Source organism: Bos taurus, chromosome 18 (assembly GCF_002263795.3).
Source record: "Bos taurus isolate L1 Dominette 01449 registration number 42190680 breed Hereford chromosome 18, ARS-UCD2.0, whole genome shotgun sequence".
Lineage (NCBI taxonomy): Eukaryota > Metazoa > Chordata > Mammalia > Artiodactyla > Bovidae > Bos > Bos taurus.
Window position 1 is genome coordinate 5,588,807 of NC_037345.1, and position 26,542 is coordinate 5,615,348.

Below are 26,542 nucleotides of genomic sequence, written 5' to 3' on the forward strand. Positions count from 1 at the left end.
AGCCTGTACCTTGAGGCTTCCCCGCTGCCAACGCAGGCCAGGCGTGAGAGACAAGCATTCGATCCCTGGGCTCAGCATATCCACTGGAGAAGGGCACAGCAGCCCACTCCAGTGTTCTTGCCTGCAGAATCCCATGGACAGAAGAGCCTGGTGGGCTGCAGGCCATGGGGTCACACAGAGTTGGACATGACTGAAGCGACTTAGTGCGTGCAGACTACACATAGAAAACCAGCAAGGGAGAGGGGCTGATGCAAGGAGCGCCTGTTGTCTGGCAGCCGCTGTGTTTTGGGGATTGGTGTGGTCAAGTCCCTGAGCTGTTGGAGGCAGCTGTGGACAAGGTGGCCTGGGAGTTGGTTGGTAAGTGACATGGAGCTGGCCCTGCAGGCAGCATTCCACCCTTCCCACTTGGGACCAGACAGAGGGGTCACTCTTCATCATGCACCTCCAGTATCTGAGATTCCAAATGAACTAGTGGCACAGCCAATACATTGTTTTAACCGATTTTCCAAGGGGCACTTGAGTGTCTAAAAGACTCCTAGGGTGAGAGGTAGCCAGGCTCTTCTGGAGGGAACACCTATGGTTTTTCTACTCCGTGAATGTAGTCCTTGGATCCCCATTGTCCATAGGTCTACCTCCGAGTCACCTTTTGAGTCTCAGCTGAATTGTCATTCCTCCAGAAAGATTTTCCTCGTGTTGTGGGACTGAGCTGGGTCACTCCTGGGTGTTCCTTCGGAACTTTCTAGATCCCCGTCACTCATAGCCCACTCGTTCGTCATATGTATCTACACGTCTGTCTTCTCCATGAGCCTCGTTGAAGGCAGACAGGCATCAGTCTTGTTAATAGCTTGATCCCTGGTAATGAGTAGAAGGTCAGATGCAAAATAGTAGCCCTACAGATATTTGCTAAAATTAAAAGATGGATGCTGAAAGAGTTCCTTGAAAGGTGGGTATAAGGCAGTGGTGAAATTCAGGTTATACTGGGAAAATGAACGTTAGAATCTTGGAATCTCTGAGTTAAACAGAGATTTAGAGCTGTCTGCCTGTTCCTGACCTAGAGTGTGGGCCTCCCAGCTGTACTGGCTGGCCATACTTGAGCAGAAGGTTTCACCTCTCTGAGCCTCTTCCTTTATCATAATCGGAGAAACCCTGTTTTCCTCAGAATATTATGAAGATTATGTCAACCAGTCAGAACAAATGGTAGTGGTGTCAAATAAATGCTAGCTGGATTTTTGTTATTGTCGTTGTTACTGTAAATCCCACTTGCATTTTTAAATCCTCACTAATTGACACCACCAACCGAAAACTATCAACATACTCATGGTGAGAGAGAATTATTGTCATTTTCCTAGAGACTCAGTTTTGATTTGAATATCTGAAGCATCTAATTTTCGCTACTGGGAAAAAAACAAAAGAAAACAAAAATGATCCTTTGGGTGTGTTTTGACCCAAGAATAGAAGGAGATGTGGCACAGGCAAGAAGGGCGCCCCGGGATCTCAGAAGGAAGTCCAGGTGAACTGGGGGGTCCCTGTGCGTAGTCCCACTGCCCCTCGCCCCCTAGGCTCAGGGCCACACAGTTTGAGAGCACGCTCTGTGAGAGTCTTTTATGTCATGGCTATAGACCACCACCACCCCAAACCCCAAGTGCACTCAGCAGGGAGAGATTGCCAAGACAGTTTGTGTCGCATTCTCTCCCTAACCCTCCCTGCAGGAAGCCAGCATTTCGTGGGGCATCTTGTTCCACGAGCAGAGGCTGCAGATGGACGGGGTCTGCTCAAGGAGATAGCATCTCCTGCTAACTCTGCTGCTAGCGTCAGAACCTGAGTGATCAGTGATGGGGCCCAAGGCTGGATTAGGTCTGCAGGGCCCCTGATTTCTGAGCCTGGGAGATAGATGATATGAGCAGTCAGCCCTGCTTTGTCTTCCTCCATCTCCTTCCTGCAGCGCCAGCGACTCACTTGCATGGTTCTGGAGCTAATGGTAGGATTCTCTTTCTCTGAAGAGAAGTCAGGAGAGGAGTGCCAGGTGTTGCCACCTCAGGGATGTAGACGCACACACTCCGCTTGGAACAGCAGGAAAAGGGGACGTTAGGGGTCCTCAGATGCACAACTTCATCTGTGTCTGATGCTTCGTGCGTTTGGGTCTTGATGTTTGAGTTTCGAACAGAAGCCCTGCCTTGGCTGGCACCTCCTGACCGTTAAATATAGGCAGTTGACCTGAGTGTGGACATCCCAGCTGTCCTGGCTGTTCATACTTGGGCAGAAGGCTTCACCTCTCTGAGCCTCTTCCTGTATCAAAATTAGAAGAGTCCTATTTTCCTCAGACAATTATGAAGATTAGGTCAACTGGTCAGAACCAATGACCTCTTCTCCTCAGTAATGGTTAAGTACATAGTTATTGTTACAATGTACCTTCAGGAATTCCATGGGCAGCCACGGCAAGGAAAGAAAAGAATCAGACATGGGTTAGACGGAATCCGTCTCAATAACTTCCCCGAGGCGTGACCCTGAGCAAGGAGTGCAGGCTTTGCAGGACGCGGTTTCCTCCGTGGTAAAGCTGGGATGAGAGACTGGGCATGGCCGGGGCATCCCGAGGGCAGAGTCTTCTGTCTGGCTCGGCACCTGATACACACCAAGCATTCCGTAAACGATAGCTCTCAATATACCCGGTGTCCACAGCGACAGTGAGACCCCTCCCAGGGTTCGTAGGTCGAGTTTCTCGAGTGCCCACCATGGTGCCTTGCATACACCAGGCAGTTATTAAATGCCGGCTGGATATAGGCAGGAGGAGAAGGGGACGACAGAGGATGAGATGGCTGGATGGCATCACTGACTCGATGGACGTGAGTCTGAGTGAACTCTGGGAGTTGGTGAGGGACAGGGAGGCCTGGCGTGCTGCGATTCACAGGGTCGCAAAGACTCGGACACGACTGAGCGACTGATCTGATCTGATCTGATTATTATCCATAAGTTTACCAGGCACACAGCCTGACATAAAACATCATAATTAGATGTTTTCCCCCCATGGAGGACACGTGCATTGGAAAGTGTCATTGCGTATGACTGGGCCCTGTTCCCCTCACTTCCTCTTCCACCAAATTAAGTTTTGAGTGTAAATGTCTTATCTTTCTTGGAATTCAATGTTTTCAGTCACAGTCGATTTCAGTGTCTGAGGTTCTCAGCCAGATGAGTCCGTGATGACTGAACCCTTGCAGAAGGAGGGTTATTTTTCATGTGAGACAGAAACTGCCCCCACTGGGCCTGTGTTGTGGGCTGATCTGGGAGGTTGTGACCCCTTGTCATTTGAGAAACCAGCTGCCCAGGTCACCTTGGGATGCGGCTTCATCCACTGAGCCGTGCGATGCCCACTTCAAGGTCTGCTCTGATTCTTCTCCCCTTTCAGCACCTTCCTGCTGCTCCTACACATGCTGGTGCAGACAGTGGCCAAGGGCAGGGCTAGTCAAGTCTTCCTCCTCTTCCCCTTCTCACCATGGAATCAGTGCAGTTCCGGCCACGCGGTGCAGCCCCAGGCAGGCGTTAGGGCAGGGCCTGCTTAGTCAGCCAAGGCCTGGCTTCTGATGCTGGAGGTCATGGGGGCGGGGGGAGCAGAAGAGGACAGTGAGGAGGGGGAGCAGGTGAGCTGCCTCTGGCTTGTGTGGATTATCTTTTCTCTTAATTTCCGTGTCTGTGTGGTCTGATCAGATTTCTCATCCTAATGACAGCAGAATCCTTTTACTGAGCACTCACTTGATGCTGGTTGGCAGCGAAGTCTTTAAATATTAATGTCCGTACCTTCCTTCCTTCCATCCACCCATTCACCCATCCGTCTACTCGTCCTTCCTTGTCTCCATCATCCTACTTAGTCTTCCATCCCAAACACCCCAGTGGTAAATGGTGTGCTTTTTCCAGGCGGGTGGGTGAAGGTGTAAGATCCTACCCTTCCTGTCACACAGCTCCTAAGCAGTCGAGTCGCTCGGTCTTCTCACCAAGTGCAGACAATGAAGCTGCCTGTGCTGGGCCCACTCACCAACTCTTCTTCCTGTGGTCCTCCTCATGCCCTTATGCCAGTTGCTCTTTGTCTTGTGTCTTGCCTTCTGATTGGTTATGGCAACAGGGGGAGGTGGGAGGAGACTAAACCATATCCTTTGGAACTGGAAACAAACCCACCTATTAAAACCCTCCTCGTGCACTGGCAGGGAAAGGGAGGTAATGGTGTTTTGTTGTTACAGCCTTTGGTAATGAATCAGGACCCCCGTTGCCACAGTTCATGTGGGACAGGGGTAGGCAAGGATGGACACGGTGTCCTTCTGACTGGAGCAGAGGCTGAATCAGGGCAGGTGGGCCTGTGTGGGTTTGGAGGGGGTGGAGGAGGGGAGGTTACATTCCTCTGCCCCTGGGGACGTCACTCCAGCATGGAAATCCACTGGCTGTGGCCTCCTCAGGAAGGTTGTACGAAGCATGAGTCGGGGCCTGCTTTCCCATTACAACAGCCAGGGCCTATCTCTCCAGAGCCTGCTGATAATCAGTAAATGAAATTCACCTTTCCCCCAGTTCCTGAAAAGTGAAAGATGAGGCTTGAGTCACAGGGCAACTCTTAAGTGAGCACAGAAATTTCAAGCTGCACAGTCGGGGGAAATTATTTTATTTGGGTGAACACACTGAAGTTTGGCAGTTACCTGGAAGAAAATTAAGTCACTGATTGCAAGTCCAATTCCCTGGCCTTCTGAAGAAGATAGATTGTAATCTTTAATTAATCTATCACTCACCCTGAAAAAAAAATTCAGGGTGCTGGTTGCGGGGGGAACATTCCAATCCCATTTGCGTTGGCTGGCCGGGGCTGTGTCCATTGCCCAGACTGTGGTGTCCAGGCCCTGCTGCGGGCGCTGTGTGGTAACTTCTGTTGCATATTTTAATGTCCCTGCAAGTCTGAAACCTCTGTGCAGGGGGCACGTGGAGGCCTGGCGTGTGCACTCTGGACCGTGCTCCTCCCCATCATAATGAAGATGGAATGACTCTCAGGATGACCTTTCCGTGCCTTTGTCTGGAGCCGGCCCTTCTCTTTAACTAAACACCTTCCCAGCACACATGTGCTGAACTCTTGAACTGCCCATTCCCTTCCCAGCTTATTGCCCGAGCCGTAGTTTATCATCCCTTGCCTCCAAAGACTTTGTACTTTGCCTGTGCTCGACACAGAGATAGAATTTTTCATAACCCTTTACTAGTTATAAATTTGATTGTTAAGGGACCGGGTTAATCTTCTTTCTCATACCAGCATCTGATTTTGAAACCCTGATTTAGGAGTGCTTTTCTTTCTGCTCCCTTCTCCAGCACAGGATGGAACATATAAAATATGTCACCTGATAGTGGAGGATTGTTTATTTCTGTTCATTTTGTCCTAAATAGTCCCTGAGAGATGCATTTGAGAACTTAGCCTGTTTTCTATGTTTTCTTCTGTTGCATTTTCTTCCATTAGCTGAATTAGACGCTCTGGACAGCGAGCAAAGCCATGTCCTTTTGCTGGGGGGACTGGGCTGGGGAGAGGTGAACAGGTAAAGGAGTCTTGATGAGGAAGCAGTTTGGAGACCGTAGACACACCTTGAGACAGGAGTCACCATCTTCTGTTGCAAAACATTTGCAGGAGCTGCGCCCCTTGCATCTCGCGTCTGCCTGTCTTGCAGCCCCTTAGCTGTGTTGTTTTGGAATTGTTTCATTTCTCCCCTTGGTTCTCAGTGTGTGCCACATGGTGTGTGCCCACAGAATATGTGTTGACTTGAACCATGGCTTTCAGGTTAACAATTCAGTGCAAAATCATGCAGCTCTCAGACTCGAGGACTAATGTTGAAGCCTCGGTGAGCCTCAAACTCCTGAAGGATTTTTGCAAAGATTAATTGAAATGAGTCACAAAAATACTCAGCCCTCTGCCTCTCTGCACAGCATGTGGCAGGCACTCTTGTCACAGAACCTATTGTAATTCTAGAAAGAAAACTTAGCACAGTGTTTAGGGGCAGAAATTACAGTAGAATTTTAAAGGGTCTGTTTCTCTTCTGGTAAGCAGTTCTGCATTGATAAGAAGTGGACACAGAATAAGTGCCAAATATTTAGTTAATTCTTGTGGACAGAAGTAGGACTTCAAGTCCAAAGACATTATATTTTAGGGAGGCACACAGATGCATTTTGAAAAATTTCTAAACTCTCTTCCACATCTAGGCAGATATTTGCACGAATGATATCTGTACACGCTGTACCTGCCGGGGCTCTCTGGGAAATCAAACTTCTGTACTTCACCAAAGCATGTTTTCCCTCTAGAGAGAGGCTGCTGGTAATTACGAATGCTAATGTCAGGGCGAGGTGCAACAGATAATCTAACACAGGCGATGACCCCCAGAGCGTTGATGCTTGTTGCTGGAACACGTTCGTTGTCTTTATCTTGCTATTAATGCACCTCTGTTGAGCAGTCTGCTATGTCATCATAGATAGGATCAGCTCCAGTTTAAGTTTATAACACCACACTTGGATTTAAATACATGCATTTCCCAATTCACAGTCTTTCTGACTCCAGAGGAACCAGAGACCAAATTGCCAACATCCATTGGATCATCAAAAAAGCAAGAGAGCTCCAGAAAAACATCTGCTTTATTGACTATGCCAAAGCCTTTGACTGTGTGAATCACAACAAACTGTGGAAAATTCTTAAAGAGATGGAAATACCAGACTACCTGTCCTGCCTCCTGAGAAATCTGTATGCAGGTCAGGAAGCAACAGTTAGAACTGGACATGGAACAACAGACTGGTTCCAGTTCGGGAAAGGAGTACGTCAAGGCTGTATAGTATCACCTTGCTTATTTAACTTATATGCAGAGTACATCATGAGAAATGCTGGGCTGGATGAAGCACAAGCTGGAGTCGAGATTGCCAGGAGAAATATCAATAGCCTCAGATATGCAGATGACACCACCTTTATGGCAGAAAGTGAAGAAGAATTAAAGAGCCTGTTGAAGAAAGTGAAAGAGGATAATGAAGATGTTGGCTTAAAGCTCAACATTCAGAAAACTAAGATCATGGCATCTGGTCCCATCACTTCATGTCAAATAGATGGGGAAATAGTGGAAACAGTGGCTGACTTTATTTTTTGGGCTCCAAAATCACTGTAGATGGTGACTGCAGCCATGAAATTAAAAGACCCTTGCTCCTTGGAAGAAAAGCTATGACTAACCTAGACAGCATATTAAAAAGCAAAGGCATTACTTTGCCAACAAAGATCTGTCTAGTCAGAGCTATGGTTTTTCCAGTAGTCATGTATGAATGTGAGAGTTGGACTATAGAGAAAGCTGATTGCCAAAGACTTGATGCTTTTGAGCTGTGGTGTTGGAGAAGACTCTTGAGAGTCCCTTGCACTGCAAGGAGATTCAACCAGTCCATCCTTAAGGAAATCAGTCCTGAATATTCATTGGAGGGACTGATGCTGAGCTGAAACTCCAGTACTTTGGCCACCTGATGTGAAGAACTGACTCACTGGAAAAGACCCTGATGCTGGCAAAGATTGAAGGCAGGAGGAGAAGGGGATGACAGGATGAGATGGTTGGATGGCATCACTGATTCAGTGGACATGAGTTTGAGTAACTCTGGGAGTAGGTGATGGACAGGGAGGCCTGGCATGCTGCAGTCCTTAGGGTCGCAAAGAATCGACATGACTGAGTGACTGAACTGACTGAACTGAATAAATATACATATAAATACCCACAAGCCCCAAGCCACATAGCAGCCTAGTAGGTAGTGTGAAGAGTCTGTTTCTGTTTCCACCAACACAAGTTCTGTCACTTCTGACCCGTGGTCAATGTCTGTCTGAGAAAGTGACAGACTGATATATGTAGGTATGTTTGAAAAAAGGAGAAGCGTGATAACGCACAGGGCTCCTGTCCTTTGGCAGGGAACCGTGGAAAAAGGATGACAAAGCTAAGTGCTTTTATACGCCGATTGTGAACGGTGATCATTTACTTGTTTCAGCACAGCCTTGACTCTGAGCTTTGCTCCTGACTTTATGGTTGTACTGCCTGAGCCATGGTTCTCCCACAGATGTGTAATGTGTGGCGTTCAAACACATTTGCTGATTGCAAGTACGTTAGTCCTTGGTCATGGATGTAAGTGGTACCTGTGAAAGCCACTGATGTGGGATGAAGGAACAAGAATGACTTTTGTTTTGGTTTACCAACAAAGCGTCTTTTGCCACTTGTTCATTCATGCTGACGTTCGCTAACCGTGGAAAGTACCTTTGTTCACGTCTGCATGTGGTGACTCCTCTCCAGGTTCTGCTTATTGAATCCTGCAGGAGCAGTGAGTTTCTGTGGGCCCCTGTGAACTCTCACTTACTTCACCCAATGGAGAGTTTCCTAGGAGTGAGGCACCCCCCTGTTACACGGTCAGTCACTGTCGGCTGAGTTGCGGGGGTGAGTAGATAAAATTAATTTAGGCGTTTGTAAGGCCTTTAAAAATACTCAAGAGAACATGATATTGTTTGAAAACTTCAATATAAGTGTAAAAAACTGTCAACAAAATTGCATGTACTGTCTAAACCTACTTCTGTTACAAGCACATGCACACATTTCCTGGAGGAGGAAATGGCAACCCATTCTAGCATTCTTGCCTGAAGAATCCCATGAGCAGAGGAGCCTGGCGGGCTACAGTCCATGGGTTCACACAGAATCAGACATGACTGAATTCACTTAGCATGCATGCACGCACACATGTTGCTCTCATAATGTAAAAAATAAAAAGTAAAGCTTTTTGTTTCATTGTTAAGAATCAGCCACCAACTGGTGGGGCTGTTTTTTTTTTTTTTTTTTTTTTTTTACAGATTTGCCTTTTGCTTGAAGCCACTTACCAAGGAGCCTCTTTAAACGGGGGATAGAAAAAATTTGAATTAGGTGGGTCCCAGCTACGCACCCAGAGAAGGCAATGGCACCCCACTCCAGTACTCTTGCCTGGAAAATCCCATGGACGGAGGAGCCTGGTGGGCTGTAGTCCGTGGGGTCGCTAGGAGTCAGACACGACTGAGCGACTTCACTTTCACTTTTCACTTTCACTCTTCACTTTCACTCATTGGAGAAGGAAATGGCAACCCACTCTAGTGTTCTTGCCTGGAGAATCCCAGGGACGGGAGAGCCTGGTGGGCTGTTGTCTATGGGGTCGCACAGAGTCGGACACGACTGAAGAGACTTAGCAGCAGCAGCAGCAGCTATGCACCTGGGTTTAATCTTTGCAGTTTTTCTAGAAGTAGTGCTTTCTAGAGCAGTCTCCTGATTTCATTCATCATTGAATGTTGAGGATGTGAGATGTAGGTCCTTTTTAGGCCCTCAATGCGTGATACTGGCCAATAGAAAACTGGTACAAGTGGTTTGAACAACAACAACCACAACAAAATACATTATCTCACATGAGGAGGAGTCTGGAGGCCAAGCAGTTTCTGGTTTGGTTAATTCAAGGGCTTCATCTCCAAGTCCCTGGGTGAGCTCTGACTTTCTTCTCTGCGTTCACCACACATTGGTTTATCCTCTTTGTCAGGTTTGCCTCATGGTCACAAAATGATTGCCCAGTCCCAGGAATCACCTGCAGACAAGCATGACCAGAGGCAGAAAGAGATAGGGATGTGCTTGTCTTGTACACCATCTAAGGGTAAAGAACCTCTTCCCAGATGCCCCTGGCAGTAGACCCTTCCTTGTGACACATGGACCAGAAAGGTGGCACACATCTGCCTGTGTCTCTGCAAGAAAAATGAGAGTACCACAGCTGTCTACCACAAGTCAAGACTCTTTCTTTGGGCCTGCGAGGGATCTCAGGTTTTGTTAGCAAGGGTGAAGGCAGGAATGATGGCTGTTGAACAGGCAGCCAGTGGCCTCTGCCACAAGGTCCTCTATGGCGTCCATATTGGTACCCAGTCCCCTCCATGTGAGAATGATCCTCCTTTTTACCATCAACTCTAAGGTCATGGACTGGTCTTTGGAACTTGAATCCAGCACCTTCAGCAGAGGTCTGGACCTTGACTTCCGAACTTTGCAGTGTTTGCCTTGTCTTGTCCTGAGCACTGTATTTAATGTCCCCATTCCTGAACGACCTGGAATAGAAAAATCTGGGCCCAGGGGCAGTTCCCATTATGAAATCCTCAGTGATGATGGAGGCTTTAAGCCTGAGAGGCCAGACCTCTCCTTCTGTGCTCCCTGGGTTGTGGAGGGAACATCCATCCTGCAAACAGGAAGCTGTCAGGTGCCCTGGATGTACTGACAGTACATTGATGAGAATTGAATGCCTGTAAATTGCATAGCCCCCAGGGCCCAGCCTGTGCCCTGTCTCCCTGCTTATGAATCAAAAACCCCTGTTTATTTGTATCAAGGACAGTTGATACTTTCATTATCAATAAACTAGCATTTTAGCAGCCTGCCATAAATTTCTTGTCAAAGAAGAGATCATTATTAGAAGACTGTGATGAAAGGTAATCTCCATGTCAACTTATTTAAACCTCCAGTAGTAGAACTTGGAGGTTACTGCAGTAAGCAGAGGCTTGGGATCAGAAATCCATGTTTCCAATTTCAGGGAAAAAAAAAAAAAAAAAGGGAATTAATTGATTTGCATATTTTGACTGAGATCTGGGACAAGCTCTTTGCAGTGAATAAAAAATTGAGCTCTGAGAGCAGATATTTTGGTAAGGAAACAGAAAACTGGTACTGGTATTCTCTCTGATTTTAATTGTTAAACAGTAGACATCTTTCAGTAAGTGCTAATGTTTATTAATCAATTATTAATAACAAAATTGACTCAATAATAATGTAATCACCATTTATGAGTTATTGACAACATGGTGGTGAACAAGTTGCCTCTCTTCTGATTTAATCCTCTCCATAGCCTTATTAAGGAGATGTCGTCTCCAACTTATGAATGGCTCCTCATTAACAGATGAGGAAACCTTGGCTGAATAAAGTGACTGCCAGGGTCTCAGAGGTGTTAGTGGCAGAATTGTAATAGGAACACAGAACAGTGTGGATCAAAGGTGTTTTCTAACTCACTGCAATACACACTGGGTTCAAATGAGGTTATTAAGAATGAGATGACTTCTAGATTAAGGTGGTGACCTAAACAGGGATCCAGCTTTCATTTTCATTTAAGGATTCTCTTGCTAAGCAAGCACCAGAGCATCGTCAGTTTGTCCCGAGAAGGCTGAGTCTCAGCTCCCCAGGCTGGAGAGCGTGGTTTGATAGGTGGTGACTTGCTTTCCACGGGCTGCTGTCAGGCCCGGGGTGCCATTTGCAAGAGCCAGGAGGGTTGTTTGGTCTTAGGGACAGTCCAGGGCCCTGCTCAGGGATGCAGGAACGCCATGAGCAGGGCTTAGGTGGGGGCACTGGCCTGGGGCACGCAGCCAGCAGACTCTGCGTGGGGCCCTGTGTGGGCCCATACCGGCAGCCAGTCCCCCCACGTGAGCATGAACCTCCTCCTCGTGCCCGTGTGCAGAGCACAGCCCCGCGCCCTGCTCCTGAAGGAACTGTTAGCGCGTGCATGCCCCCGCGGCCTGCTGCTCGTGGCGTTCCTGCCGACCTTTCATTCACCCCACCGTGAGCGGTTTGGCTGGCCCGACTCCCCCAGGCCTGCTGAGGGTGGGGACGGTACCAGTGGTCCCGGCTGGCCATTCAGCAGCTCTCGACTCCCACCTGGGGAACGAGCCCCGTGTTCGTGTGCAGAATACCACAGGCTGGCTGCCTCCAACACTGTGAATTCAGTTCTTTGTGGCTTTGGAGGCTGGAAGTCCAAGATCGAGGTGCGGGCAGAGTTGGTTTCTGCTGAGACGACTCTCAGCTTGCAGGTGGCGGCCTTCTTGCTTTGTCTTCCTGTGGTCACCCCTCTGTGTGTTGGGTGGCCCCCAGCTTATATTCTCCTGATAAAGCTGCCAGTCCTGCTGGGTGAGAGTCCACCCTTATGACCTCATTATGACCTGAATTACCTCTTTAAAGGGCCTGTCTTCACAGACAATCCCATTAGGGGTTAGGGCTTCCACATAGGAATCAGGGAGGGACGCGGCTCAGTCCTCAAACCCTCCATGCTGGGCATCAGGGATCTTGTGGTGAATCAGGAAGAACAGTCCATACCCTCCATCACTTTTCAGGAAAGGCAATTTTTTTAGTCCCATAATTGAATAATTATAAGATGGTTAAGGCTGTGACAAAGAATGTAAGGCTGTAAACAGCATGACTTACAATAAACCACTCTCACCTTGTCTGCTGCTGCTGCTGCTAAGTCGCGTCAGTCGTGTCCGACTCTGTGCAACCCCATAGAAGGCAGCCCACCAGGCTCCCCTGTCCCTGGGATTCTCCAGGCAAGAACAGTGGAGCAGATTGCCATTTCCTTCTCCAATGCATGATAGTGAAAAGTGAAATCTCTCAGTCGTGTCCGACTCTTAGTGACCCCATGGCCTGCAGCCCACGAGGCTCCTCCATCCATGGGATTTTCCAGGGAAGAGTACTGGAGTGGGTGCCATTGCCTTCTCCACTCACCTTGTTTAGGGATGGAAAAGTCTTCCCGAGGAGGAGGCAAGGTTGGTACTAGGCAGGAAAGAGGGAAGCAGGTTGTCTGGTGGGAGAGGAGCCTGGGGCCAGGAGGAGAGCAAGCAGTTGGTGTGGTCAGGACTTCAAGGCATGGCCCTGCGTCCAGCAAGTCCCCATGCCTAGAAAGGGGGGCGAGAGAGTTCAAAAGAATATCGGATCTGCAGCTGCAGCGCTTTGTGATCCTGTCTAATGCTGCGGGAGTGCAGCACATTTGTTCAGGAGAAGTCTGCGATTCTCTTGTTTACATCCTGTGTGTTGAAGCAAGAACTTGTCCAAACTTCTAGATCCTTAAGACTGGATCAAGAACTTATTTTAAAAGCTTCGATTTCTGGGCCCCCCTCTCCCCAGAGATTCTGCCTGGACCATCCCGGATGGGACCCAGGAATCTGTGTGTTAGGAAGCCCTTCTGGTTCTGTTGGTTGCAGGTGGTCCACAGAGCACATTTTGAGAAAGTCTGATCTGCTTCAGCAAGCATTGCCCAGAAAGGTTGGACATGATGACTTTTGCAGAGAATCACCAGGTCTGTTGGAGGATCTACCTGATTCGGCCCCTGGGCACGGACCAGTGTAGTCCTCTTCGAGCCTTTGCACTGCAGACACTATAGCAGTGCTTTGTGTATATCAGCCCTTTCCATTTAATATGACAGTCTGGCTGGAGAGGAGGCATAAGGACCCCTGCTTCACAGGTAAACAAAGCGAGGGACGGAGAGGCTAGGTGCATTTCTCAGGTTGCACAGCTTGTGAGAGACAGTGGGCACCCATACCCCGGGTTTAGGCCCCCCTGCGATGCGTGTGCCCTTGAGGTGCCTCGACCAGCCCTCGTGCAGCCGCTGCTGATCGGAGCTCCTGCACCTCCGTTCCTCATTCATTAGGTGATTCCGAAATCCTTGTGGAGAGACCTGACTTCTGCGATGCGTGTGCCCTTAAGGTGCTGTGACCAGCCCTCGTGCAGCCGCTGCTGATCGGTGCTCCTGCACCTCCATTCCTCGTTCATTAGGTGGTCCCGAAATCCTTATGGAGAGACCTGACTTGAAGCGAGGGCTCACTGTTGATTCTCTTCAGAACCCTGGCAGCAGCCCTTGACCTCATCCCTAAGTTCTTCTTGCCATATAGTTTATGAATCTTCTTCATTAAAAAAAAGAAAAAATCCAGATGGCTTGGAGAAACAAGTGTGGATGACTCAGGGCAGAATCAGAATTTTCTAAATGATGCGCTTTTTAACCTAGTTTGTATCTCAGTCCAAAAGCATTCTACCTCTAAATTCTAAAATAATAGTGATAAGAATTGACATTATTTTAAAAGTTGCTTTGCCAGCTCCTCAGAGCCTGCCACGGCCTTGTTGGATGGATCCGCTTTGTCACTTCCCTTCCGGTCAGCTTCAGGTAACCTCCCCAGGAACTGATGGGCCTGTTGACTCCAGATGGGTTTGCCTTTCATGCAGTGTTGCCCTGTCTGCCTGCCATGGAAACAATTCCAGGTCATTCCCATTTATTTAATTAATTTCAGAAATGAAATTATTTTGCCCAATAATGAGAATGCTGATGGGACTTATTGTAATGGTTCAGTTCTGGCTTGTTGGTTCGAAAATAAACGCCTTCATTTCGATATTTGCCTTTTGGCTGCAGCCCGTTAACCTGTCACACCCTGTAACCTTATTAACATCCTGGCTTAATTGTCAGTTAATGTGAGCCCAGGTTTTATAAAACAGATTTTTATCTCCTCACGGCACAGTTTTGTCCCCAGAATATACTCCTACGTTGGCGTTGCTAACCAATAGACGGATTGGAGTGACATAGCTTGTACTTTTAAACATAGTAGCTTTATCGGTGCCTTGATAATACATATTTGAAACAATTTTTAGAAGTTAGAGTACAGTGAGAAAAATAAATCTCAGCTCCTTGGAGCATAATTGTGGCACTGAGATTTGTGGAGGTGTGCTCTGTCTGTAATTGGGACAGGTAGCCTGGAATAAGAGAGGGGAGAGTGGAACCAGTTCAGAATCTGAGGCAGAATTAAAATCTACATGCTAATAGCTTTCCTGCCCGTCACCAGCAGATTCATTCTTCACATCTCCGGTATATAAAGCTTATTTCAAAATAAATTCCAGGGAGCGTTCAACCTGATTGAATCTGCTGTAAGCTCTGTTAATACATTTGTTCGAGTCACTTGCACTCAAAAGCTTTTTTTGGCAGAATATCACTTTTTTATATTATTCATGGTGATTCAATCGCCCCCCCTTTCATTCTTCAGAGTCTCCCATTAAGTCATGATATGCGGTTCAGAGAAAGTTGGATCTACCGTTAAGCACACGGCCTGGACTTCGGCGTGTCTTTTTGTCCGTCTCTCAGATCAGCCACTTGGCAGTGGCAGGACATGGGACCGCTCCAGACCGTTTGATCGAAGAGCTCTTGTTAGGAGCTTAGGCGGCTAATCTGTAAGCCAGCTAATGGAAATCATTCTGGGAAAGGAAATAAAACTGAGCAACATTAGCAGAATCACTGCATGTTATAGGAATCAGGTACACCCTAAATGGCTTAATCCTGCGGTTTGAACTCTAAGCCTAGCGGGTAAGACGAACTTCTCAGACGACCTGCGTTACTCAAATACATACAGCCTGTGTTGTGCAGGACACCTTTCTGAGATGGGGACTCTTTAAAGCATCTTTCACTTGATCAGGCAAAGTAAACAAGGGCATAATAGATTAAAGGAAAAGGAAGGGAGAACGGAAATACTTTTTCTCCCCTTAATCAAGGAAAATACCTATGTTGAAAATACCTGACACATGTTATGGAAAAAATATTTGTGGCTGAATTGAGTAACCTGGTGTAGATCTCATTTTTATTTCAAAAAATAATGGTTGTGGGTCTTTAAGAATTCTTTGCCTTTCTCTTCTACCCTAACCAAATTAATAATTCATTGATATTGTCATTAAAATATTCTTATTTGGCCATTCCATTTATAGTCAAAGGATGACAAAGCAGATATAAGGACTTCGGGGTCACAGAAACTAAGTTTTGGTCTAGAACAGAGTCTGAAGGCTTTGTTTATAAAGGGCCAGATAGTAAATATTTTTAACTTTTGTGGCCCTAAGGCATCCATAACAACTACCAAGCTGTGATGTGTCATGAAAACAACTGTAGATAACATGTAATCAAACGGACATGGCTTTGTGCCAGTAAAACTTTATTTACAAAAACAAGCAGTGGCCTGTGCGTTGATGTCTGCTGATAGCTGGAGCACATGTTTGAAATATATAAATTCAGAAATCTTTGTTTTTATTTTTTTTTAATTTTTATGTTCTAAGAACACATTTTCAACTATGCATAAGTGCTCATCTTTTGAATTTTTGTTTCTTTCTGACATCACTGGAGGCCCTTGCTTTGGAATTTCTTGTTAGATGCCCTACCCATTGAATTTGTGGGGAATGGCAGCAGGTCTGGAATGGCTGAATTTGAGAGCAGGGACCAGCTTGGAGATGGTACTTTTCATACTTGGGCAACTTGGGGAAAAACTTTAGAGTTTGGAGTGAGAGTTAGGATCAAAAAGGCTAAGGGCTGACATCATTTTATTTTTTAAGAAATAAGAGAAAAGGGAGTATAGGGAGATGATTTACTGTCTCACCTAGCTGGAGGCTCAGTGTGAATTGACGAGTCTGTTGTTAGGATGTGTGACAAAGCCTTCTGAGGACAGATATTGCGTCATTAGGATTCCGAATAGCAGGCGGTATGTTCCATGATTCAGATACTAAGGAACTGTGCTCCTGGTTTTGGAAGAAACCTAAGGAAAACAGAGCGTGCCCAGGCTTTTTCCTGGGTGTTATTTATGTGGCTTGTCTTCAGTATTAGCGCCTGAGTTACCTCAGCAGAAGGGGACTCGTGGTCATTTGAACTCATATTTATTTGTGTTTCACTTAAAATGTTAACCCTGAAATTGACCCAGGGTAGTAAGGATCTGGGCGAGCAGCTCACACTCTCCTGGAGGCAGGGCTATCCATCAGACTGCCGCTGGTGCTGCAGTGGTCCAGGGAGGCAGGGCTCAAGTGGTCTGTTCCTGTCCTCTTTCCAAGGAGAGCAGTGTCCTAGAGTTAGAGTATGCTTGGTAGCCGTTTGCTCCCCGCAGCTCTGCCCTGAATGGTGAACACCAAAAGCGCGAGGCGGGCACTGGCCTCCGCGGTCCCTCGACCTGGCGGGCTGAGAAGCACTCAGCGCCCCAGCCTCCCACGAAGCACCCCTGAAAAAGCAGGCTCTGTCGTCTTCCATCGACTTCGCTTTTCTCCCCCGAGATGGACGGATGTGATCGCGCTTCCATTTTACAGTCGAGATAAAAAGAAACAGAAACCCTTTCACCTTTCCTATTCCCGGGTTAAGCGCCCACGCACATGGTGTTGCGGTCACGTGGTTTCCAATCAGCAGAACCACCCGCTTTTGCACCCAGCAAGCACAGGGGTTTTGGAAACTGAATGGGCGAGGGCCCTAGGCTGTTAACAGGACCAGCTTTTACTAGGGGGCCAGCCATCCTTGGCTTCCTACCAGGCTTACTTCCTTCGGCAGCCCCGGGGGCTCCCTCTGGGAGGGAAGTGATGGAGAGGCCACTGGTGGGGTGGCCCAAAGACCAGGGCACTCCTTACAGGCACGTGAGATTTCACATGTAAATGTGGCCTCCAGTTAAAGCTGGATTTGCTTAACCCTGTCCCACCTGTCCCCCACCCCCCTCTGCCGTCCACCTGAAGCAGGTCAGACTGTAGTGCTGTTCAGATGAAGCCACGTAGCACCCTGTAAACTGTCATCTGATTTACACAGACCCATCTGCCTGCATACGGGGTGTTGTATTTGGGGTCCAGGGTGCATCTGTACCCTCCTGGCATCTGAATCTTAATGAACAAGAGCACCCAGAGGGATTTAAAAGGGACTAGCAGGATTCTATTTATAGTCTGATACCATTTCACAATCCAGCCCCGCCTTGGGTATTTACCATCAGCCATGCAAGGAAATTAACTTCTCTGCTAGCTTCCTAAGTAAGGCAGCCATGGTCAGCGAGGCAGCCGGGAGGGCCTGGGAGCCCACTGGACACTGAACACTGGATGGGAGGTCAGGGTTCCCGTTAGGAATTCCTGCACACACAGTACTCAGGTGTATCTTTAATGAGCCTGTCACCACCCAGAGGGGAAGAAGGTTTCTTCTATAGCTCTGATAATTGTTTCTCTTCAAAAAGAAAAGTGGGTTTTAACTATCATTTGCTCACTTTTTAGTCCTTCCTTAATCATTTTCCTTTTTTTTTTTTTTTTTTGCTCTCTCCCTCTGTCTCTCTTTCCTTTTTCCTTTCTTCCTGTTTTAGTAAATTTTATTTTCATCTAGATACAGAGATCAGGAGACAACTACCCTCTAATAGATGGTTTATTGTACTCACAGATCTCAAGCGAGAGGGCCCAGGCCATGCCATGATGATTGCCTGGGGAGGCATGGGCACTGGTCAGAAGGCAGAGGCTGGGCTTGGGGGGGCGGTGCGCAGGAGTCTTTATTGTGGGGTCTGTAGGAAGGAACCGGCAAGGCAGGGCAAGCAGTCTTGGGATTGACTGATGTGCATGCCTCTGCAGGCTCTGGCCTATATGGACTGCCCTTAGGTGTTTGGGGCTGGCCTCAGAGTGGCGGGGCAGGGAGTGTGAGAGTCTAGAGTTGGGGCTCTGGGGGGTGTGGAGTCGGGAGGGGCTGGCTTCCATTTGAAAGGGGAGCTCCCAGATGGGTTGTTTCCTGGCTCTCTAAATTGACTAACCCTGGAAGGCCAAAGATCCTTAAGACAGTCTTGTTTGATTTTAAAATCATGACCCTGAATGGAATGTAGGACCATAGAGGTGACCTACAGCTGTCCTCCATCCAGCCCCCGCGGATTTAATTATTCATCTGACTTCTCTGTGAAAGAAACCTGCAGATTTGACGCTCCCAGAAGCCCACTGTCTCCCGCAGCTCATGACCCTGAACGGCCGCCCCCAACTTTCCCGATCAGGGAGAGGCCATGCGCCTTTCACAGGAGGTGTGATCCTCACCCAGGAGCTCCTTTGCTGTGCACACAGCCTGCTGCCCACGAAGCACTGGTGAAGAAAGGGGCCGGAGCACCCGAGGGGTCTGGCCGGCGGCTGGAGGCTCCCTCACCACTTGGGGTCCCCAGGAAGGCGGAGGCCACAGCAGGAGCAAAGGGGAGTTTCAGTGGCTTTCATCCATCCATCCTTCCTTCCTTCCTTCCTGCTTCCCTCCCTCCCTTTTTAATAATATTTAATTAAAGGGATAGTTAATACTATGAGCTTGCAAAACAGGAAAAGAAAATCCCTCTGGATTTTAAAATCCTTGAGAGACAGGCATATTTTTCAATTTAAGCATATACCCTTCTGCCCTGTCTGGGGGAAAGTTACATTTTTTTTAAGCCAAAGTAGAAGAAAGGAAAGGCATTTTGTTCTCTTACCCGTTATCTCGAAATATTTTCCCTTTAGTATTGTACACTTGGCACAGTTGAATATTGTGAGACATAGAGAACTGGAGACTTTTCCCTCTGGGTGAGTTACTTACTCTCCTGCACCTCAGCTGACTCATCTGAATAATGGGGGTAATAATATTGACTGCATCTCTTCCAGGAGTGCCATTTGAAGATAATGGGTAAGAGGGGCTGTGACACTAAAGGAGGTCAGTGGTCACTACTCCTGTTAGTGTTGTCATCCAGGTGCTCCTAAAGGGCCTTTACTCCTCCACCTGAACAAGGCAGAATGGGGCCTCTTGACGTGCGGGAATAGGAAAAATCCTCCCAGCTCCCAAGGGCTTCACTTTGCAATAGCTTGACCAAAAACCCAAGGGAAGCCTCCTCTTTGGACTCTGCCCACAAGTACCAGTGGAAGACTCATCCAAGCCTCACCTCGGAGAAAAATGAGAGTGCCAGCTCACATCAATGTTATCCCACTCTCTGCAGAATTGCAGTGTTTCTGATTTTTTTCAAGTGTCGACTGCAGGGTATTTATTATTCAGCAATAATAATAAACCACAGCTTAGGAAATCAGGGGACGCGGGTGTCAGGAAGGGAGGAAGGAAAGTGCAGGGGAAGAGCTGGGAGAGACAGAGGTCCAGCCAGACCCGGGCTATTAATCATCGCCCTCCATTATTTCCTGAAGATCCATTCATTGTTCCATCGGTACCTAGAGGGTCAATTAGAGACCACAGACAGGCTTTTCCAAAGACACAGGAGGGTCAATTAGGCCCTCCTTATAATTTTCTGCTTTAGCAGCAAACGCCAGCCCTTTGCACATCAGATGCAAGGGAATTTGGAAATAAACACAAGATACTCTCCTCCTCCTCCTCCTCCTTTAAGAAGAAAGAAAAACAAAACGAGAAATGGAGGCGGCTGACCCTTGCTAGCATACGGCTGGCTGTCAGGCTGTGGGTCACATGAGGCAGAGGAGAATCTTATCATGAGACTTGTGTGGAGCAGGGCTCCCATGGGGTCGGGGCCCTGGGAACAGCCAGGGAATTTCTGTGATGGAGCAGTCTGTTCCCATACCCGCAGCGATTCATTTATCTTGGACCCAATCTGAACTGCACTGGCGTGAGGGCACAATTATAAAGTGTCTACAAGGGAAAGGGTACCTGAAATCAATTGAAGTAGATATGCAACGGGCACATGGGGGTCACCATTGCCCCCTCATGAGCCTCTGTCCACGCTTAGGAAAGACTTGAGCTAACTGTATATTAGTGTGATTTTGCATGGCTCCAGTTTTTATTTGTTTTCCCAGGGGGCGGAGACAACATCTCAAAGACCCTGGAATGAAATCGGAAGAGGAAGGGAATTGTTCTGAGGCAGGGGTGAGGGGTGGGGGGAAGCGGGGGAGAATCCCAGGTGCTGTGTCTCATACTTTCTGAAGCTGGGTATTAGGGTTAGATTCTGCTTCTTTCTGAACACCCAGCCTTGTTAGCAGAAAGGTGCACAAATTGCTGTTCTTTTATTATTGAAGTGTAGCTGCTGTTCGATACTATGCAAGTTACAGGTATACAACACAGTGATTTACCGTTTTTAAAGGCTGGTGCTCAGTCATGTCTGACTTTTTGTGACCCCATGGACTAGAGCCCACAAGACTCCTCTGTCCATGGAATTTTCCAGGCAAGAATACTGGAGCAGGTTGCCATTTCCTAATTTAGGGGATCTTCCAGACTCAGGCATCAAACTCATGTTTCTCGCGTCCCCTTGCGTTGGCAGGCGGATTCTTTACCACTGCCCCACCTGGGAAGTCCTTTTAAAGGCTATACTCCGCTTAGAGCTATTATAAAATATTGGCTGTATTCCCCATGTTGGACACTGTGTCCTTGTAGCTTATTTCATACCCTGTAGTTTGTACCTCTTCAGCCCCACTCCACCGTCCCTTCCGCCCCCCGCCACTGGTGACCACTTGTTCCTACATCTGTCAGCCCCCTTTTATGTTGTTATACTCGCTAGTTTGTTGTATTTTTTCCTAAGGATTCCACATATGAGTGATATCATGCGGTGTCTGTCTGTCTCTATCTGACTTACTTTCAGTATTGTTTTTATTTCTTTACCTTGAGATGGTAGCTCCCTATCTGCCATCACATAGAGATCTGGAAGCAAAAGAGGAGTACTTGTGATGTGCAAAGTCCAATTCCAACTTTAGTGCTTTGTTCCCCACCACCCCCACCCCCTTGAATTTCAGTAGTACTTCTGAACTCCATAATGTCGGATTTCCTTGGCCAATGCCTGCTGAGCGCTGGCTGTGCACGCGCCCTGTTCTGTATGTCAGGGTCCAGCAGGAAGCCAGGGGACAGCATGACTCTTTGCCCTTCAGTCTTGGGGTGCTGGAGCCCTGGGACTGTGGGTCACTGAGCTAGCCAGCCTTGGCTCTCCCACTCCCAGATCTAAGTAGGCAATCCTTGTATGTGTAGCTGTGTCTGCCTAGAGTGTTCTTTTTTCCCTTCTCCAGACTAGCTTTGACTCTCAGAAGCCTGGCCTGAACCATCTCTCCCCACTCCCCACACCCCGCCCCACACACAGACTCTGAGTGTGTGGAGGGTGCCTCTCCACTGGTCTGATAGCACCCTCTATGACCACAGTCTCACTCCGGCCATCTGGCGTCTGCGGGCCACCCCAGACTGTCCTCCCCGTAGTGACCAGGACTTGGTTGCTCATGGCCACATTCTGGGCATCCAGGCAAGATCTGGCTCCTGGGGGAAAGGACACTTGGTTCTTTCTGCCTGGAGCCTCCATGGGAGAGGGCCAGTGCTGACAGAAGATGAGACGGAAAGGGGAAACACGGAGAAAGACCGAGGTGCCTCGGGCATGCCAGCAGTATTCCGAATTTGACCTTCACGACCGTGGAAAGCCCTGGGAGGCCCACGGGGATCTTGGTGCCCGGCACATAACAAGGGGACTGAGTGTGCAGCCAGGAGCCTCCAGCTTCAGTGAGCAGGATGGATTTGCAGGACTGGAGCAGAGGGCCTCTCGGAGGAGTCGTGGCAAGACTTCATGGAAGTCAAAAGTCTGGGAGGGACAGAGAAATAAGATGTGGCTGCTGGTGTGCGTGTAGGGGGCAGGTAGATGACAGTCTGCTATGGGGAGGGGGGAGGCAAGACATTACCTAGCCAAGGAGTTTATAAAAATAACTACTTCAATCTTCCCCGCTTCCCCTCCAGCATCAACTATATCACCTTGGTAATACAGCCTCTTATGATAATAGAAGGAATTGCAGGAAGCAGTGGCTCCCAGCACAGCCTGGGTTTTTAGTGGGTATATATTGTTGTGTATTCCACATGGATTTTCTTTGCCTTTCTTTCTCCTCTTTTCAACCGGCCTCCTCAAGGGAAACCTTCCCACAGTAGCTTCTCGGGTCAAGTGTTCTAACTGATGACACGCCTGGTGTGAATGTGTAGCTGAAATGGACAGGAGCATCCTCAGCCCATTTATCTTTCAGATCCCTCAGCGGACGGGTGCAAAACCACAGCTTCCATCCTTTTTTCCCCCTCCCCTAATTTCCTACTTTGCCTCAATTTATGGCTTGGCTCACAGTCTGTAGCAGCACGCCCAGGTCCCCTGCTTCCTCCGGAATCTACATTTCTCTGTTTTGTCTGAAATAGCCAGGGTCTCAGGAGTTTTCCGTCAAACTGCTTCAGAGAAATTAGTAACATTGAGGGGTTCTCATCTTGCACTGTGTGATTTTGGTTATCAGGAGAAATTTACAGGGCTGCCCTTGTTTATTCTTTCCACCTCTGAAGTCTGGAAGATTCTATTCATCATATTTGGCGGAACGTGCCCACGGCAGCGCTGTTCTCCACGTGGTCTGTTCGAAGAAGTCAGTGCCACCCCAGCCAGGTGCCTTCTGTCAAAGACATTCCGAATGCTGTTCGGTCTGGAATTTGTTTCACTGGACTCGGTGTAGGACGTGGCATAGAAAAATGATTTCAGTCGCTGCGGGTCTAGATTCACAGGCTCCAATATCATACTACTACCCTGAGTGATGCCGCTGAGAAATTGTTTTGGAATTACTAAAGAATTACCCCCGACACCTCCGTTCACCCGAGCTGTCGGCAGAACCCCGCGCCTTGCGGTTGTGAGTCTGGGGCCTCCCTCTCTGTCAGCTGCTGCTTTCCCGACTCCCAGGAGCCACCCCAGGCCTGCCATAGGGCTCCCTCCACCCCCAAAGTCACTGTCAGAGCCTGTCCTGTGCGCCGAATCCTCTTCATGTTTCGAGTCTCTCTGCCTGTCCTTGAGCTGACATCTAGACCCGTATTTAAAGGGCTCATCCCATGAGCAGAGCCACCTTATCTGAAGGTCAGCTGATTTGGAGGCTTAATTAACATCTGCAAAGTCCCTTCCCAGCCCTCCCTAGATGAGTGATTCACTGTACCACTGCGGAAGGCCAGGTGCGCACCAGGGCTGGGAATCTTGAATTGGGAACCCGTTCACTATTCTACCAAAGCCAATTTATTTATTTGTTTATTTGTTTTAATAATAGAAAACACAGCCTAGGTCTTTTCAGACACATTTTCAGAGGCAGAAGGTTTAGGAGGGATAGAATGCACAGAGATAGGAACTTAGGTAGAGCCTCCTGGAGAGACCCAGAGGCTGGGTCGTGAGCAGCCATGCCCTTCTCCGCCTGGGTCCCCACCTGGGAGGATGGGGTCAGGGAGAGGGGCTTACGGTCCCGCAGATGGGACTGAGCGGAAGCAGTCCAGTCCCTCTGACCTGTTCACCTCGCCATGCTCCCTGTGCCTCAGTGTCCCCACCCAGGAGCTGTCAGCATTTAGGATTCCTAGGACGGTGACACAGCGGTCAGCAGACGTTCAGTTGTTAGACCTGCTCAGGCATACAGTCGGTGATCAGCACACGTCCCTCCCCCTGCCCTTCCCTCTGGATGGAGTCTTCCGGTCAGATCAGATGATAAAACCCAGCTTTAATGCAGGGGCTCTGGAAATTGCAGACTTATGTTTCCCAGTGGTGGATGTCCAGGAGGCAGAGGAGAGAAATACGGGCCTTGAGGAGCCTGGGGGTGTTGCCCCAAGCTTCCCCCTCCCTGTCCCCCCACAAAATTCCTTGAAGTCTCAACCCCCACCCCACACATTCTGTAACGTGCTCCTTATTTAGCTGTGTCCTATTAGTGTAAGAACTAGGATTTTAATGACCCACTAGATCCATTCACCTCCCCCCACCCCACCCCCCGGGATGTGTGTGTTTCCTTCCTGTTGCTTTTTGGGCCTCAGGGCCGGGCTGAGGCCTGCGGACACCCTGGGTGACGTTGGCGGAGGCGTCCCCTCCGGGTTCGGGCAGCCCCGCGCCGCACCCGCTGTGCCCAGCGTGCGTCACTGCCAGCCCCGCTTGCCCAGCAAACTGCAGTCGGAGAAGCAGCTCTTGGTCAGGCCGCCACGCCGGGCCCAAGCCTGCCTGCGGGCTGCTGCGCCCAGGACCAGGCACCAGTGCCCTCAAAGGGAACAGAGGCCTGCCGACCACACGTCACAGCCCCGACACTGCGGAGGCCCGGCTGACGGGAGTGACGGGCTCTCAGATGTCGTCACGGGAAAGCACGTGTCTGCCCTGTGGACGGAAGCTTCCGGCCCCTAAGCTTCCAGCCTGGAGAGATGCCAGATAAGGAGATGATCCCCAATCGGTTAATTACATGGGCAGACGCCACCCACCAGCCCCACTCCTCACCCCACCCTGGGCTGCGCAGAATCCTCTGAAAAGGATTACAGATGTTCTTTTTCTTCCCCCCCTTTATCCCTCCCCCTATCTTTCTTTCTTTGCACCCACGGCGCTCTGCACTTCAAGCTAAATATAATGTATCTGATTTCCCATCATACATACTAATCAGGTTTGAAAGTTGTCTTGCGCTGTTTGAAAAAGCTAGCCAAGAGCGGTGTGATCTCTCAGAAAGGATGTCTGCAATCACGATGATTACATGGGAAAATAAATCGCAATTTATATAGCTGAAAATGTCCCTTGCTGAACACTCTGACAATCCTTTCCTTTCAGTCTATTTTCCTGAGAATGGGTAAGTGCTGCCCTCCTGAAACTTGCCTTTTAAAAATTTTTTTATTTATTTCTTTTGAATGCTCTGAATATCGTTGAAGCAGTTGCAGTTTTGGAGACATGGGAGGTGGTTCAAGAATGCAACTGACAAGCAGCAGTGCCCCCCAAAGTGAACAATACCAACGTAGAAGAGAGAGTCCAAAGACGCCATATGTAGGGTACATGCACACGTATGTGTGAACACACACACACACATGCATGCACATGCTCTCCCCCCCGCCCCCACCATTATATGAAGACTTACAGACTTTTGGAACCAAGAAAATTCTAGGGAGCCGTCTCTCTTCTGCCCACCTGCCCTTGGGCTAATGATAGTAAATTATCTGAGAAAATTGACTTGTTATCTGATCCGAATAATACCCCTTGGAATTAGGACCTGTCTCTGAGTGTGTCCTATTTGACAGATATGATGGCTACAGATGCCAACAGTTCATTCCTGAGGTGGGTTGTAAACACGACCACGATCCCTTCCGCTTCTCCCACACACTTGTGCCCCTGCCTGTGATGCCTTAAGCCTTCCTTCAAAAGGCAGAGTTAGGACTTCCCTGGTGGCTCAGTGGATAAGACTCTGCCTGCCAAGGCAGGAGACGTGAGTTCGATCCCTGGTTCAAGGGAAATCGCACATGCCATGGAGCAGCTAAGCCCATGAAGCACAACTGTCGAGCTTGTGCTCTGGAGCCCGGAAGCCACTGCTGAGCGCATGCGCCGCAGCCGTTGAAGCCTGCACGCCCCGGGGCCCGTGCTCTGCAGCAGCAGTCGCTGCAGTGAGAGGCCTGAGCACCGCGACTCGAGAGGAGCCCCGCTCGCCACAGAGAAAAGCCTGCGCAGCAGTGAAGACCCAGCACAGCTGAAAATAAATAATAAATAAAATTAATTTAAAAAAAAAGGCAGAGTCAGCGTCTTTACCCCTTCAATCAGCAGGCCTCCCAGAACCTGCTTTGGCCTTGGGGCACTTGTAAACAAGGACGCAACCAGAGGCTTGCAAAGTATTTCCGCATCAGTACTCACCTGCTCGCTGCTCTGGAACCTTCCACTTCTGGGCTTACGCAAGCCCAGGCTGGCCTGCTGGGCAGTGAGAGACACAGCCACACGGCAGCCACCTGGCCCTGACCACGAGCCAGCAACCCTGGGTCAGCACGGCCTCGCTGACAGCCAAGCTTTGCCCAAATTGCCGACTCATCAAATCAGGGGCTAAAAAGAAGTTGCTGTTGTTTTTTAACCACACCTTTGGAGGATGCTTGTTTGCATAAGAAAAGTCACCGTACTTTTCCTATGAGAAAAGAGACTGTACGTACGAATTTGACTTTCTGCAGGGTGTTGTAAAGCACGATGGATCATGGTCTGTCCTTTTCTGCAGCTGTGGGCCTAGTACGTGAGAGAAGTCAAGTAGTTGGTGAG

General features: G+C 48.7%; 2 protein-coding genes across 9 annotated transcripts in view; both read left to right on the forward strand.

The window, feature by feature from the left end:
- The window catches only part of LOC132342707 (keratin-associated protein 5-1-like), a 45,501-nt gene extending 19,471 nt beyond the window's left edge, over positions 1 to 26,030 (forward strand). The window contains exon 1 of the mRNA XM_059877049.1: positions 1 to 26,030. This exon is cut by the window's left edge and continues 19,471 nt beyond it. The gene's annotated coding sequence lies outside the window, so the exon portion shown is untranslated.
- WWOX (WW domain containing oxidoreductase) overlaps positions 1 to 26,542 on the forward strand; it is a 930,720-nt gene that overhangs the window by 348,307 nt on the left and 555,871 nt on the right. Inside the window, exon 9 of one of the 8 annotated variants that reach the window (XM_005218399.5) lies at positions 1 to 26,030. This exon is cut by the window's left edge and continues 68,646 nt beyond it. The gene's annotated coding sequence lies outside the window, so the exon portion shown is untranslated. 8 annotated transcript variants of the gene reach the window in all.